At 42.7% G+C, this 17094-nt stretch overlaps 1 pseudogene; it reads left to right on the top strand.

Moving 5' to 3' along the window:
- The first annotated feature begins 3532 nt into the window (after positions 1-3532).
- On the top strand, positions 3533-3891 carry LOC126085296 (serum amyloid A-1 protein-like; annotated as a pseudogene).
- Positions 3892-17094: the final 13203 nt, after the last annotated feature.

Genomic DNA, 17094 nt, shown 5'->3' with positions numbered 1-17094 from the left:
ATCCATCTCATTGAGGGTTGTAAAAAATGACACAGTTGGGGCATCTGACCTCCTCTAACTTCATGAGGGAGAGAAAAAATTACCATTAGTATCGGCCCAAAGCTGATTCCTATGAGGTGGAGGTCAGATATACCTCCTCTCTCCGACCTTTTTACCAATTCTGATACCAACCATCCCTGCCATGGACTGGCTTCCCCTCTGCTGGGTTCGATAATTCACTGCCGTGGCCACACAGAATTTACAGACCATACTCACAGTTACGGGGTTTATTAGGGAAATAATAGGTTACAATTCAGGATCAGGAACAACTCAGGATACAGTTCTTCGATCAGGACTCCTCTTCTCAGCTGTCCTGAGCTCTTGTTTAGCTCTACTAATAAGTGCCCAGGGGCACCTCACTCCACCAGAAAGCCTTCTGCTTCAAAATGCTCAGCTCTCTTGCTCTGTGGGTTGGCACACACACTATAACCACCTTGCTCCATGGGCTGGGAAGCCCACCATAGTTTCTTGCCAGTCTCCTGCCCCTGCTGCTGCCATTTCTCTGCTGCCACTTCCCGCCACCTCCAGCATTACAGCTGTCTGTCTCCTAAGTCTAGGAGATTCTCGGTACAGGAATCCTGGGTCCAAAGGACATACTACCCTCCTAGCTCTTCTTTCTTGGTGTAGTGAGGGCCCTCCTGTCTGCCTCTGGGATGGCTCATTTTAAGTCTAGCGGATGCACGGGTTCCACACACCTCAAAAGTGCCATGCACCTTATTTGTATTATTAGCAAGCTGTTCAATCCCCTTGGTGAGCCATAAGCACCTTATTTGCATAGTCCCACCCAATCTTTTATTGGAAGTTACAAGACCATGGTGAGAAAGGTCATATAAAAGTACTCCATCGCACCACAGGGGGCATCCTCTTTTTCACTGACCTTACCAAGCATGCTGTCCTTCCCCAGGAATTGGTCCCTCCTGATAACATGTCCAAAGTACATGAGACGAACTCTCGCCATCCTCATTTTTAAGGAGCATTCTGGCTGTACTTCTTCCAAGACAGATCTGTTCATTCTTCTGGTAGTCCGAGTATATTCAATATTCTTCACCAACACCATAATTCAAAGGCATCAATTCTTTTTTGGTCTTCATGATTCATTGTTCAGCTTTTGCACGTGTATGAGGTGACTGAAAACACCACGGCTTGGGCCAGGAGCACCTTAGTCCTCAAGGTGACATTGTTCTTCATGTTTAATAGTTGAGTGCAAACTACTATACAACAGAAGTTAAGATTTTAAATGCATGAAAGTAAAGGGCCAGAAATATTTCAAGAGAAATTAGGAGAATATTTGTATATTGCATATTGTATATCCTGGGGTGGGCAGGGGGGAATTTAAGCAAGATATTCTAAAGCCAGAAAGGAAAAGAAAACTTAGTGTCAATTTGTGGAGTGAAAAAAATATTGTAAATAAAGTCAAGAGGCAAATTGATAGGTTGGGGAAAAATATTTTTAACACATACGACAAAGAAATATGTTATTAATACATAAATATAATATGCAGGGGCCCTGGTGGTGAAATGGTTAAGTGCTTGGCTGCTAACCAAAAGGTTGGTGGTTTGAATCCACCAGCCGCTCCATGGGAGAAACGACCTGGTGATCTGCCCCTGTAAAGATTACAGCCTAGAAAACCCTATCAGACAGTTCTACTCTGTCACATGGATCACTATGGTCAGAATCAACTTGAAAGGGTAGGACAACAAACAGTACAGGGGAAGTCAGCACAAGTGGATCAAAGCAAAAGCTAACAAGTTTTCTGGACACAGCCAAACACTTTGAGGTACAGAACAGCTGGGGCTGGGGCCTGGGGACGTAGTTTCAGGGGACATTCAGATCAATTGGCATAACAAAGTTTATTAAGAAAATGTTCTACATCCCATTTTGGTGAAGGGCATCCGGGGTCTTAAAAGCTTGAGAGCAGCCATCTAAGATGCATCAATTATTCCTATCCTACTTGGAGTAAAGGAGAATGAAGAAAACTAAAGACACAACAAAAAAGTATTGGCCCAAAGGACTAAACCGAAAAAAAAAAAAAAAAAGCCCAAAAACCTGTTGCCATCAAGTCGATTCTAACTCATAGTGACTCTATAGGACAGAGTAGAACTGCCCCATGGGGTTTCCAAGGAGTGCCTGGTGGATTCAAACTGCCAACCTTTTAGTTAACAGCCATAGCACTTAACCACTATGACACCAGGGTTTCCCAAAGGACTAAAGGACCACATGAACTAGAGACTCCACCAGCCTGAGATCAGAAGAACTAGATGGTGCCTGGCTACCACCAACAACCACCCTGACAGGGAACACAACAGAGTTGTGGACAAAGCAGGAGAAAAATGTAGAAGAGAACTCAAATTCACGTAAAAATATCAGACTTAGTGGTCTGACAGAGACTGGAAGGACATCCGAGACTATGGCCCCTGGGCACACTGTTAACCCAGAACTGAAATCATTCCCGAAGCCCACTCTTAAGACAAAGATTGGACAGGACTATAAAATGAAAAATAATACACGTGAGGAGTGTACTTCTTAGTTCAATCAGATATATAAGACCAAATGGGCAGCTCCTGTCCAAAAGCAGGATGAGAAGGCAGGAAGGGACAGGAACCAATCAAATGGACACAGGAACTCAGGGTGGGAGGAGGGGTATGCTGTCATATTGTGGGGATTGCAACTAGTATCACAAAATAATGTGTATAAATTTTCATATGAGAAATTAACTTGAGCTGTAAACTTCACCTAAAACACAATTTAAAAAAATAATAAGATTTAAAAAAAAGACTACAGCCAAGAAAACCCTTTGGAGCAGTTCTACTCTAACACATGGGGTCGCCATGAGTCAGAACTGACTAGACAGCATTGGGGTTGGGCTTGGGCTTGTAGCCCTGCAACCTCAACTCAAAGTGTCTTGTTATACCCCGTTTGCACTCATTTGCCCTAATGAACTCTTGGCCTGGCCTCTCCAAGCAGAAGACAGACGTAGCAGAAAGTTTCTGGGTATGATTCTCAGGCTGTGTACTGTTACCCCTCTTCTTATATCCCATAAATGGGGGAATGGTAGAAGAGAGACTGTCTGGGTTTCCTTCCTTCCATTAGAAAGGAGTCTCACAGAGCACACATGCAATTTGATAGGGGTACGCCTGTTAGTTCTGAGGCTCGGGAGCGTCAGATGTGAGCTCAGAGAGACTTAATTCTTGATGCCTCAGCAGTCTGGCCCAGTGGGGCCCATCAAAATGAGGTGACCATAAGGCCAGGTCCTGTCTGGAAAGCTGTCCTCTGACTCCACACTGTCCTGCAGCTCTGGTACTGCCTTCATGGGCTCTGCACCCCCTTCTTCCACAGCCCAGGGTTGCTCCTGTCTCAGCTCCTCCAGCACTGACAAGTCGTCCTTCTGACCTGGTGGCGGCCAGAACACAGCAAGGCTGTCATGGGTCCACAGGGTTGCACAATATGGGAAAATGACCTGTGGATGAAAAAAAAAAACACAGGTGTCCACACCATGAAGCTTTTCACGGGCCCCATATTCTGTTCCTTGGCCCTGGAAGTCAGCAGCCAAGGCTGGTTTACCTTCATCCCTGAAGCTACTCAAGGGGCTTGGGATATGTGGTGAGCCTACGGGGACATGAGAGAAGCCAATTATATAGATGCAGACAAATACTTCCATGCTCAAGGGAACTATGACGCTGCACAAAGGGGACTCTGGGGTGCCTGGATGGCTGAAGTGATCAGCAATGCCAGAGAGAATTTTCAGGCATTCACAGGCCATGGAGAGAAGGACTTGAGGGCTGACCAGGAAGCCAATAAATGGGGCCAGAGAGCAAAGACCACAGACCTGCTGGGCTGCCTGACAAGTACTAAGCTTCCTCTTCACTTGCTCTCAGATACTAGGCTGTGAGTCCCTGAGGGCAGGGTCAGAGTTATTGAGTTCTATGTCCCCAAAAGCTAGCTAGTAAAGGGCACATAGTAGATTCTCAATAAATATCTAAGAAATAAATAATTAAATGATTCCATAGAAATTCTCAAATCATTTAAAACAAGCAAAACAAAACCAAAAAAGATTTCCCATTCAAATTGGATACCATGTTCACAGATCACACAAGCATTTTTACAAAACATAAATGGAAAATAAATTCATTATTTTCCTATATATATATTAAAAAAAAAACAATCGACTTGATGGAACACAACAACAACAAATATAATCTAAAAACTGAGAAGGAAAGGACAACCCAATTAAAATCATAGGCAACTGATTCGAACATTTGATGACGCAGAAGTCTCGATGTCAATAAACAGATGAAAAAATGTTCACACCCTCTAATACTTAGGGCCATTTGAGACAACCAGAAACCATTTTTTTAACCACCTAGGTATCAAAAATTAAAGAGTGCTAACATACTGTGCTGGCCAGGACGTGGGGAAATAGGAATTTGAATTCATTGCTGGTAAGGCTGTACGTTACTAAAATCCTTTTTAAAAATAATCTGGTGATATCTGGCAAAATTAAAACTATACATGCCTTTGACCTGGCAACCTTACTTTTGGAAATCCATGTACAAAAATAAAAACATAGGTATCTAAGGACTCTTTGCTACAACGGTACTTCTATTGCCTAAACCCTGGAAACGACTTTAAAGTTCATCCAAAGAGGACAAGTTCAGTCAACCAGTGTACAGCAGGGTTCTCTGGAAGACAAGAGTTCTTAGCTGAGCTTGCGATTTTAGGGAAAACCTGGTAGCGGTGGCATCTGAGCTGAGTTTGACAGACAAGTGGCAGGAGAGCAGACAAAAGAAGAGGCTACATTTGTGGTTCAAACTTTTCAGACACCCCGGAGCTCCCACCCTGACTCTGCTACATACCACCCTGATTGACATGGGCAAGTCACTTGACCTTGATTGACCCATCTATCCAATGGGTATCATAAAACAGTTCCCAGCCCCTCACCTGCAATTCCAAAATCCAAAAAGCTCTGCAAAACCAAGTGTTTCTCTATCTTACTGGGTGGCAAAACCTGACCCAACTTGACATGAGATTATTTGTTAGTCGAGTCAGCTCCAATTCACGGTGACCTTATGCACAGCAAAACAAAACGTTGCCTGGTTCTGCGCCATTTTAACCATCGTTGGTGTGTTTCAGCCCATTGTTGTGGTCATTGTATCAATCCATCTCGCTGAGGGCCTCCCTCCCCTTGGCTGGCCCTCCACTTTACCAGTCATGATGTCCTCCTTCTGAGATCAGTCCCTCCAAAGTCAGCAAGTCGAAGTCTCAGACGGTATCCTGTGATCTATAGTGTCTGCATTGGCTCATTTTCGGAAGTAGATCACCTGGCTTTTCTTCCTAGTCTGTCTTAGTCTGGAAGCTCTCGCGAAACCTGTACACTGTTGGGTGATCCTCCTGGTATTTGAAATGCAGGTGGCGTAGCTTCCAGCATCATAGCAACATGCAAACTACCACAGTACAACAAATGCTCAAAAGGGCGACAGGAGATTACTTACAGACTTTATTTACCCTACTCAATGAGACTGTTCATGTATTTCTCTGCAGAAATATTAATAAATTTACTTCAAAGTGCTGTGCTAGACCCCAGAGAGGATACTGAGTACTACGTGGAATGTGCACCATAGTACCCTTCTAAACTCTAAAAAATCCTGATCCTAAAACTCGTATCACCCAAGGGTTTCAGGTCAGGAGTCTTTGGCCCCTAGTGCCAGATATCAGGTGTCCAGCATGGTGACTACCAGGTAGGAAGTGCCCTATGCTTGTTAGTCATTTCTATCATGTACACAAGGAAGGAGCCCAAGTGGTACAAGTGGTGTGTGCTTGGTTGCTAACCCAAAGGTTGGTGGTTCAAACCCACCTACATGCTTGGTGGAAAAGAAGACCTGGCAAACTGCTTCCGTAAAAATAACAGCCAAGAAAACCCTATAGATCAGTTCTACTCCGTAAAATACGGGGTTGCCATGAGTCCAAATTGACTAAATGGCAACTAGGAACAATACTACAAGAAATGTTAAAGGCAGGTTTCCATCTGTGAGCCAGCGGGTGGGAAACATGGAAATTGGCTACAATTTAGGTGAGGAACTACAGAAGCCACAGAAATCATCTCACTTTCTTCTCAGGACCTTGTGAGCCTGAGACCAACCCTGAACCCATGCACAGCTATTATTCTGGCTTCTTTGCTCTCAAACACTGCCCTCTAGTGGTTCTGAGTTCACTTCCAAGAGCTGAGGCATTCACTGACCTTGGGATTATCTGAAGTCCCCTGTGATTCAGGACACGAGATTTCTCCTGTCACTAAAAAAGTCACTGAGCCTGGCAAATACCTGATTTGTAATCCGGAAGCTTTCACCAAAAAAGAAGGACATTTTGCCTGACCTTTAAAAGAGGAAAATCTACTTTTTATTTTTAAGTGACACCTATGAAGACTTCTGCTTCCAGCCAAGATGCGGTAACAGACACTGGATTTTTCTCCTATCTGAAACAACCAAAAAAAAAAAAAAACTGGACGGAATATATGAAACTACAGTTTTTAAAAGGATCCCTAGTGACGCGTTAGTTAAGCCCATGAATGTTAACTACAAGGTTGGTGATTCAAACCCATCCATCAGCTCCATAGAAGAAAGAGCTGGTGATCTGCTTCTATAAGATCACAGCCTAGAAAACCCTATGAAGCAGTTCTACTATGTCACATGGGATTTCTAGGAGTTGGTATTGACTCAGTGGCAACTAACTACTATAACAACTATAACGACATGGTTTTTAAGAATCTACACATCAGGCAAAGTCATCCCGGAAAAGTGGAAAACAAAGGCAGTTGGCCTTATGATTGCCCAGATTACCGCCTGCAGAGTTTCCATGTCACAGAACAGGGAACTGAGGCAGAGGCTGGTAGAGTCCTTGAGTTGAGGAAAAGACAACTTAGAGTTTTGGGAGGCCAAAGCAGCTAGCATTCATAGGACAGAGCACCCGACAGGAGACAGCAGCAGAAAGACAGGATTCTGGAGATATGGATAGGACGCTCCTCAAACAGTCGAGAGAACTGACTGGCACATGTGTGTGAGCAAACAAGGCCAGGGAAAGAACTGCCTGAGAATGATTAGTGGGAATCCTGGTACTCATACAGAGCTGGGTAAAGAGGCTGTTCCCACCAGACTGGAAAACCTCATAATTCAAGGGGTAGTGGGTAGGATACTCCGAAGGGTCTTATGTCAGCTGTGGGTAATAATTAAAAAAAAAAAAAAAACATTGCCATCAAGTAGATTCTCACTCACAGTGACCCTATGAGTCAGGCAATAATAGGTCCTAGATTAACACTGCTCAAGCCCTGCCTAACAAATCTTAAAAGTAAGATCTAAAAGGACCAACCTATACCCAAGTAACTTAACTGTACCCCAGAACAAAGCTTAAGAATATTTATAGGCATACAAAAATAACCAGCATCCAACAAGGTAAAATTCACAATGGCTGACATCCAATAAAAGATTACTAGACATGCAAAAAAGTTGGAAAATAGGACACATAATGAGGCTAAAAATCAGTCAAAACTAACCCAGAACTGACACCTGAAGCTAGGAAAGAGGCATGGCACAGTCTCCCTCAGAAGGAAGCCACAAAGCCAATACCCTGATTTTGGACTCGTAGCCTCTGCAACTGCAAGACCATAGTTCCTGCTCTTATAAGCCACCCAGTTTGTGATACTTTGTTACAGCACCCCTAGGAAACTTAAACAACCACCTACTCTCCCGACAGTGACCTATCCCTGAACTGGACTGGATAATTTTATTAATCAGAGTCCTGGGTGGAAACAGATGGCATACTCAAAAGATTACCTGCAAGGAGTTTAAAGAAAGGACTATTTACAGAGATAAGGGCAGGCTTAAGGGAACCAACCAATGAAGCTGAAACACCAAGTGCTGGCCCCTGCAGGAAGCCATTTTCACACTGAGGCTCACAGAGCAGGGGAAGGGAGCCATGCTGCCAGAGAAAGCCAAAGTCTTCCAAGTGGGCTGCCAGATAGGAGCTGGGGTCCCAGGGAGAGTGATGCAGCTCCTTCCAAAATCGCAGCCCAACAAGGAGGGAGCCAGTGGAATGCATATTACGATGTCTCTTTTCCCATCCCTTGACTGGTCAAGCCCAGCTGGAAGCCAAAGGGCAAGGGAGCCAGGGTGATCATGTAGTTAGTTCATAGGTCAGCCTCTGGGACATAGAGCAGGGCAGAGAACGACAAAAAGCACATCAGGAGAAGGAAATAAAAAAATAAAAACAACAAAGCATCCCAGCACAACAGATGAAATAAAATGCCCTAAAGTGGAGTGAAAAGGGGCCCTTGGTGGCGCAGTGGTTCTGCTGCTAACTGAAAAGTCAGCAGTTCGAACCCACTAATGGCTTTGTGGGAGAAAAGACCTGGTGACCTGCTCCCGTAAAGATTAAACCCGTTGCCATTGAGTGGATTCCAACTCACAGCGACCCTACAGGACAGAGTAGAACTGCCCTATAGGATTTCCAAGGAGTGGCTGGTGGATTCAAACTTCTGACCTTTTGCTTAGCAGCTGAGCTCTTTACCACTGCACAAGTAGGAAACTATGGGGCAGGTCTACTGTGTCCTATAGGATCGCTATGAGTCAGAATTGGCTAAACGGCAACAGGTTTTGAAAGGTGGAGTGGGTAGGATGAGGGAATTCTCCTAGTCTCCTCATTCCTGGTTGAATGTTCTGATCTCAGGTCTGTGCTGGGTGTCCTTGGATGAGGTATCTTTAAGTTCTGACAAAAATGAGGCAGAAGAGGAGGCGGGGCCAAGATGGTGGACTAGGTAGACGCTACCTCGGATCCCTCTTGCAACAAAGACTCGGAAAAACAAGTGAATCGATCACATACGTAACAATCTACGAACCCTGAACAACACACAGATTTAGAGACGGAAAACGAACAAATACGGGGAAGCAGCAATTGTTTTCAGAACCTGGAACCAGCGTACCAGTCAGGTAACCTTTGGCGCCCGACTTAGGGCAGAGCCCAGGGGAGCTGACTGTGCAAATAAGGGGCCCAGCCCTACACCCCCTGAACTCACCCAGGGAGGGGGCCCAGCCAGTTCGCGTGGGCGGCGTGGCGACGCAGCCGGTGGGAGAAGTCCCCGGGAGGCAGTGACAGGTCTTGGAGCGGGGAGAGCAGCGTCCCAGCCGGGGAACAGTCCCGCCAGGATTTTGACTGGGCACAGGCACGGCATAATCACAGAGAGCTGCTCCACTCCCCTGAAATCATCCCGGGACGGGGCCCAACCAGTTTGCGCGGGCGGCATGGCAACGCAGCCCGTGGGAAAAGTCCCCGGGAGTCAGCGACTGGTCTTGGAGCGGGGAGAGCAGCATCCCAGCTGGGACATGCGGCCACGGCACAAGCACAGGGAGCTGCTCCACTCACCTGAACTGACCCCAGGAGGGGGCCCAGCCAGTTCGCGGAGGCGGCACGGCAACGCGGCTGGTGGGACGAGAAGTCCCCAGGAGGCAGCGACTGATTTTGGAGTCGAGAGTGCACTGTCCCAGCAGGGGAACCTTGACATTGGGCGTGGGGCTGGCAGCGGAGGATCTGACCGTGACTTCAGCGGGCCAGACCCCCCGGGGGCAATCTCCACACAGCCAGCCCACATAGGCGACGCGCCCCGCGGGAATCTCAGATATAATAGTCATTCCAAGCAAGACAAGCAACTCTGGCTATATTCTGAGGTGCTACTCTCCTATCTCTCTGATCCCTCCCCCACCCTCCCCAGGCGGCTTCATTAACATCCGAATTGCCTGAGCCAGAGGGAGAACTCTGATAGGGATCTGACTGCATTTTTTTTTTTTTTAGCAGATTTTCTGGAAAAACTAGTTTCCCAGTGATGGCTCGGAGACAGCAGTCCATATCAAACCACATAAAGAAGCAGACCATGACAGCTTCTCCAATCCCCCAAAGAATCAAAATCTTTCCCAAATGAAGATACAATCCTGGAATTATCAGATACAGAATATAAAAAACTAATTTACAGAATGCTTCAAGACATCACAAATGAAATAAGGCAAACTGCAGAAAAAGCCAAGGAACACACTGATAAAACTGTTGAAGAATTCAAAAAGATTATTCAAGAACATAGTGGAAAAATTAATAAGTTGCAAGAATCCATAGAGAGACAGCATGTAGAAATCCAAAAGATTAACAATAAAATTACAGAATTAGACAACGCAATAGGAAGTCAGAGGAGCAGACTCGAGCAATTAGAATGCAGACTGGGACATCTGGAGGACCAGGGAATCAACACCAACATAGCTGAAAAAAAAAAAAAACAGATAAAAGAATTTAAAAAAATGAAGAAACCCTAAGAATCATGTGGGCCTCTATCAAGAAGGATAACTTGCGGGTGATTGGAGTCCCAGAACAGGGAGGGGGGACAGAAAACACAGAGAAAATAGTTGAAGAACTCCTGACAGAAAACTTCCCTGATATCATGAAAGACGAAAGGATATCTATCCAAGATGCTCATCGAACCCCATTTAAGATTGATCCAAAAAGAAAAACACCAAGACATATATCATCAAACTCGCCAAAACCAAAGATAAAGAGAAAATTTTAAAAGCAGCCAGGGAGAAAAGAAAGGTTTCCTTCAAGGGAGAATCAATAAGAATAAGTTCAGACTACTCAGAAGAAACCATGCAGGCAAGAAGAGAATGGGACGACATATACAGAACACTGAAGGAGAAAAACTGCCAGCCAAGGATCATATATCCAGCAAAACTCTCTCTGAAATATGAAGGCGAAATTAAGATAGTTACAGATAAACACAAGTTTAGAGAATTTGCAAAAACCAAACCAAAGCTACAAGAAATACTAAAGAATATTGTTTGGTCAGAAAACCAATAATATCCCATACCAGCACAACACAAGGTTACAAAACAGAACGTCCTAATATCAACTCAAATAGGGAAATCACAAAAACAAATAAATTAAGATTAATTAAAAAAAAAAATACACATGACAGGGAATCATGGAAGTCAATAGGTAAAAGATCACAATAATCAAAAAGAGGGACTAAATACAGGAGGCATTGAACTGCCATATGGAGAGTGATACAAGGCGATATAGAACAATACAAGTTAGGTTTTTACTTAGAAAAATAGGGGTAAATAATAAGGTAACCACAAAAAGGTATAACAACTCTATAACTCAAGATAAAAGCCAAGAAAAACGTAACGACTCAACTAGCATAAAGTCAAACACTATGAAAATGAGGATCTCACAATTTACTAAGAAAAACGTCTCAGCACAAAAAAGTATGTGGAAAAATGAAATTGTCAACAACACACATAAAAAGGCAGCAAAATGACAGCACTAAAAACCTATTTATCTATAATTACGCTGAATGTAAATGGACTAAATGCACCAATAAAGAGACAGAGAGTCACAGACTGGATAAAGAAACACGATCCATCTATATGCTGCCTACAAGAGACACACCTTAGACTTGGAGACACAAACAAACTAAAACTCAAAGGATGGAAAAAAAATATATCAAGCAAACAATAAGCAAAAAAGGAGTAGCAATATTAATTTCTGACAAAATAGACTTTAGACTTAAATCCACCACAAAGGATAAAGAAGGACACTATATAATGATAAAAGGGACAATTGATCAGGAAGACATAACCATATTAAATACTTATGCACCCAATGACAGGGCTGCAAGATACATAAATCAAATTTTAACAGAATTGAAAAGTGAGATAGACACCTCCACAATTATAGTAGGAGACTTCAACACACCACTTTCGGAGAAGGACAGGACATCCAGTAAGAAGCTCAACAGAGACACGGAAGACCTACTTACAACAATCAACCAACTTGACCTCATTGACTTATACAGAACTCTCCACCCAACTGCTGCAAAGTATACTTTTTTTTCTAGCGCACATGGAACATTCTCTAGAATAGACCACATATTAGGTCATAAAACAAACATTTGCAGAGTCCAAAACATCGAAATATTACAAAGCATCTTCTCAGACCACAAGGCAATAAAACTAGAAATCAATAACAGAAAAACTAGGGAAAAGAAATCAAATACTTGGAAAATGAACAATACCCTCCTGAAAAAAGACTGGGTTATAGAAGACATCAAGTAGGGAATAAGGAAATTCACAGAATGCAACGAGAATGAAAATACTTCCTATCAAAACCTCTGGGACACAGCAAAAGCAGTGCTCAGAGGCCAATTTATATCGATAAACGCACACATACAAAAAGAAGAAAGAGCCGAAAGCAGAGAATTGTCCCTACAACTTGAACAAATAGAAAGTGGGCAACAAAAGAATCCATCAGGCACCAGAAGAAAAGAAATAATAAAAATTAGAGCTGAACTAAATGAATTACAGAAAAACAATTGAAAGAATTAACAAAGCCAAAAGCTGGTTCTTTGAAAAAGTTAACAAACTTGATCAACCATTGGCTAGACTCACTAAAGAAATACAGGAAAGGAAACAGATAACCTGAATAAGAAACGAGAAGGACCACATCACAACAGAACCAAATGGAATTAAAAGAATCATTTCAGATTACTACAAAAAATTGTACTCTAACAAATTTGAAAACCTAGAAGAAATGGATGAATTCTTGGAAAAACACTACCTACCTAAACTAACACATTCAGAAGTAGAACAATTAAATAGACCCATAACAAAAAAAGAGATTGAAACGGTAATCAAAAAACTTCCAACAAAAAAAAGCCCTGGCCCGGACGGCTTCACTGCAGAGTTCTACCAAACTTTCAGAGAAGAGTTAACACCACTACTACTGAAGGTATTTCAAAGCATAGAAAATGACAGAATACTACCCAACTCATTCTATGAAGCCACCATCTCCCTGATACCAAAACCAGGTAAAGACATTACAAAAAAAGAAAATTATAGACCTATATCCCTCATGAACATAGATGCAAAAATCCTCAACAAAATTCTAGCCAATAGAATCCAACAACACATTAAAAAAATAATTCACCATGATCAAGTGGGATTTATACCAGGTATGCAAGGCTGGTTTAATATCAGAAAAACCATTAATGTAATCCATCACATAAATAAAACAAAAGACAAAAACCACATGATCTTATCAATTGACGCACAAAAGGCATTTGACAAAGTCCAACACCCATTTATGATGAAAACTCTTACCAAAATGGGAATTGAAGGAAAATTCCTCAACATAATAAAGGGCGTCTATGCAAAGCCAACAGCCAATATCACTCTAAATGGAGAGAACCTGAAAGCATTTCCCTTGAGAACGGGAACCAGACAAGGATGCCCTTTATCACCGCTCTTATTCAACATCGTACCTGAAGTCCTAGCCAGGGCAATTAGGCTAGACAAAGAAATAAAAGGTATCTGGATTGGCAAGGAGGAAGTAAAGTTATCACTATTTGCAGATGACATGATCTTATACACAGAAAACCCTAAGGAATCCTCCAGAAAACTACTGAAACTAATAGAACAGTTCGGCAGACTCTCAGGTTATAAAATAAACATACAAAAATCACTTGGATTCCTCTACATCAACAAAAAGAACACCGAAGAGGAAATAACCAAATCAGTACCATTCACAGTAGCCCCCAAAAAGATAAAATACTTAGGAATAAATCTTACCAAGGATGTAAAAGACCTATACAAAGAAAACTACAAAGCTCTACTACAAGAAATTCAAAAGGACATACTTAAGTGGAAAAACATACCTTGCTCATGGATAGGAAGACTTAACATAGTAAAAATGTCTATTCTACCCAAAGCCATCTATACATATAACGCACTTCCGATCCAAATTCCAATGTCATATTTTAAGGGGACAGAGAAACAAATCACCAATTTCATATGGAAGGGAAAGAAGCCCCGGATAAGCAAAGCACTACTGAAAAAGAAGAAGAAAGTGGGAGGCCTCACTCTACCTGATTTCAGAAGCTATTATACAGCCACAGTAGTCAAAACAGCCTGGTACTGGTACAACAACAGGCACATAGACCAATGGAACAGAATTGAGAACCCAGATATAAATCCATCCACGTATGAGCAGCTGATATTTGACAAAGGACCAGTGTCAGTTAATTGGGGAAAAGATAGTCTTTTTAACAAATGGTGCTGGCATAACTGGATATCCATTTGCAAAAAAATGAAACAGAACCCATACCTCACACCATGCACAAAAACTAACTCCAAGTGGATCAAAGACCTAAACATAAAGACTAAAACGATAAAGATCATGGAAGAAAAAATAGGCACAACCCTAGGAGCCCTAATACAAGGCATAAACAGAATACAAAACATTACCAAAAATGATGAAGAGAAACCCGATAACTGGGAGCTCCTAAAAATCAAACACCTATGCTCATCTAAAGACTTCACCAAAAGAGTAAAAAGACCACCTACAGACTGGGAAAGAATTTTCAGCTATGACATCTCCGACCAGCACCTGATCTCTAAAATCTACATGATTCTGTCAAAACTCAACCACAAAAAGACAAACAACCCAATCAAGAAGTGGGCAAAGGATATGAACACACATTTCACTAAAGAAGACATTCAGGCAGCCAACAGATACATGAGAAAATGCTCACGATCAGTAGCCATTAGAGAAATGCAAATTAAAACTACGATGAGATTCCATCTCACACCAGCAAGGCTGGCATTAATCCAAAAAACACAAAATAATAAATGTTGGAGAGGCTGCGGAGAGATTGGAACTCTTATACACTGCTGGTGGGAATGTAAAATGCTACAACCACTTTGGAAATCTATCTGGCGTTATCTTAAACAGTTAGAAATAGAACTACCATACAACCCAGAAATCCCACTCCTCGGAATACACCCTAGAGAAACAAGAGCCTTCACACAAACAGATATATGCACACCCATGTTTATTGCAGCTCTGTTTACAATAGCAAAAAGCTGGAAGCAACCAAGGTGTCCATCAACGGACGAATGGGTAAATAAATTGTGGTATATTCACACAATGGAATACTACGCATCGATAAAGAACAGTGACGAATCTCTGAAACATTTCATAACATGGAGAAACCTGGAAGGCATTATGCTGAGCGAAATTAGTCAGAGGCAAAAGGACAAATATTGTATAAGACCACTATTATAAGATCTTGAGAAATAGTAAAAACTGAGAAGAACACATACTTTTGTGGTTACAAGGGGGGGAGGGAGGGAGGGAGGGAGAGGATTTTTTATTGATTAATCAGTAGATAAGAACTGCTTTAGGTGAAGGGAAGGACAACACTCAATACATGGAAGGTCAGCTCAATTGGACTGGACCAAAAGCAGAGAAGTTTCTGGGATAAAATGAATGCTTCAAAGGTCAGCGGAGCAAGGGCGGGGGTTTGGGGACCATGGTTTGAGGGGACTTCTAAGTCAATTGGCAAAATAATTCTATTATGAAAACATTCTGCATCCCACTTTGAAATGTGGTGTCTGGGGTCTTAAATGCTAACAAGCGGCCATCTAAAATGCATCAATTGGTCTCAACCCACCTGGAGCAAAGGAAAATGAAGAACACCAAGGTCACAGGACAACTAAGAGCCCAAGAAACAGAAAGGGCCACATGAACCAGAGGCCTACATCATCCTGAGACCAGAAGAACTAGTTGGTGCCCGGCCACAATCGATGACTGCCCTGACAGGGAGCACAACAGAGGACCCCTGAGGGAGCAGGAGATCAGTGGGATGCAGACCCCAAATTCTCATAAAAAGACCATACTTAAAGGTCTGACTGAGACTAGAGGAATCCCGGCGGCCATGGTCCCCAGACCTTCTGTTGGCAGAGGACAGGGACCATCCCCGAAGACAACTCATCAGACATGAAAGGGACTGGTCAGCTGGTGGGAGAGAGATGCTGATGAAGAGTGAACTAATTATATCAGGTGGACACTTGAGATTGTGTTGGCAGCTCTTGTCTGAAGGGGGGATGGGAGGATAGAGAGAGAAGGAAGCTGGCAAAGTTGTCATGAAAGGAGAGACTGAAAGGGCTGACTCAATAGGGGAAGAGCAGGTGGGAGTACGGAGTAAGATGTATGTAAACTTATATGTGACAGACTGATTGGATTTGTAAACGTTCACTTGAAGCTTAATAAAAGTTAATAAAAAAAAAAAGATGAGGCAGAAGGTGTTGAGATGGGATGGGTGGTGTTTACTCATCCTGTCCCGTTATTTGGCATTTTACTGGTTCCTCCTCTCACAACTCAGAAGCATGAGGCTCTGGAGGTTTGGCCTCAAAAACAACCATAGTGGACACTCAATACATATTAAATGAATACATGAATGAATTCATATACTGCAGTATTATCTGGCCATCGGAAAGAATGAACTAACCTGAAAGGATGTTCATGAGCTGCTAAAAAAATAAAAAGCAAGTCAGTCATGATATTCATAGAAATGATAGCTATTACTTGTTCCGTGATTATACTCATTTTACCTCCACAAAACCCTACGAGATATTATTCTCACGCCCATTTTTATGGATAAGGAGGCTAGCCATAGGAGTTTAAGAATCCTGGCTCAAAAAGGTAATTAAAAATTATAACAAAAAATAACCCCCAGTTGCCATGGAGTCAATGCTGATTCATGGCGACCCCATGTGTGTCAAAGTAAAACTGTGCCCTATAAGGTTTTCCATGGTTGGTTTTTCCAGAAGCAGATCACCAGGCCTTTCTTCTTAGGTACCTCTGAGCGGACTCAAACCGGCAACCTTTGGTTAGCAGCAGGGCAAGTTAACAGTTTCCACCACTCAAGGATTCCACAATCAATAACGTTCTTGTCGTTGTGTGCCGTCAAGTCGATTCCAATTCATAGCGACCCTATAGGACAGAGCAGAACTGCCCCACAGGATTTCCAAGGAGCAGCTGGTGGATTCAAACTGCCCACGTTCTGGTTAGCAGCCCAATTCTTAACCACTTCGCTACCAAGGCTCCACAATCAATAATAACCAAAAAAAAAAAAAAAAAACCCACTGCCGTCAAGTCAATTCTGACTCATAGTGACCCTATAGAACAGAA

The sequence above is a fragment of the Elephas maximus genome, chromosome 11, assembly GCF_024166365.1.
Source record: "Elephas maximus indicus isolate mEleMax1 chromosome 11, mEleMax1 primary haplotype, whole genome shotgun sequence".
Taxonomy (NCBI): Eukaryota; Metazoa; Chordata; class Mammalia; order Proboscidea; family Elephantidae; genus Elephas; species Elephas maximus.
This window is presented reverse-complemented; position numbering and strand designations above follow the sequence as displayed.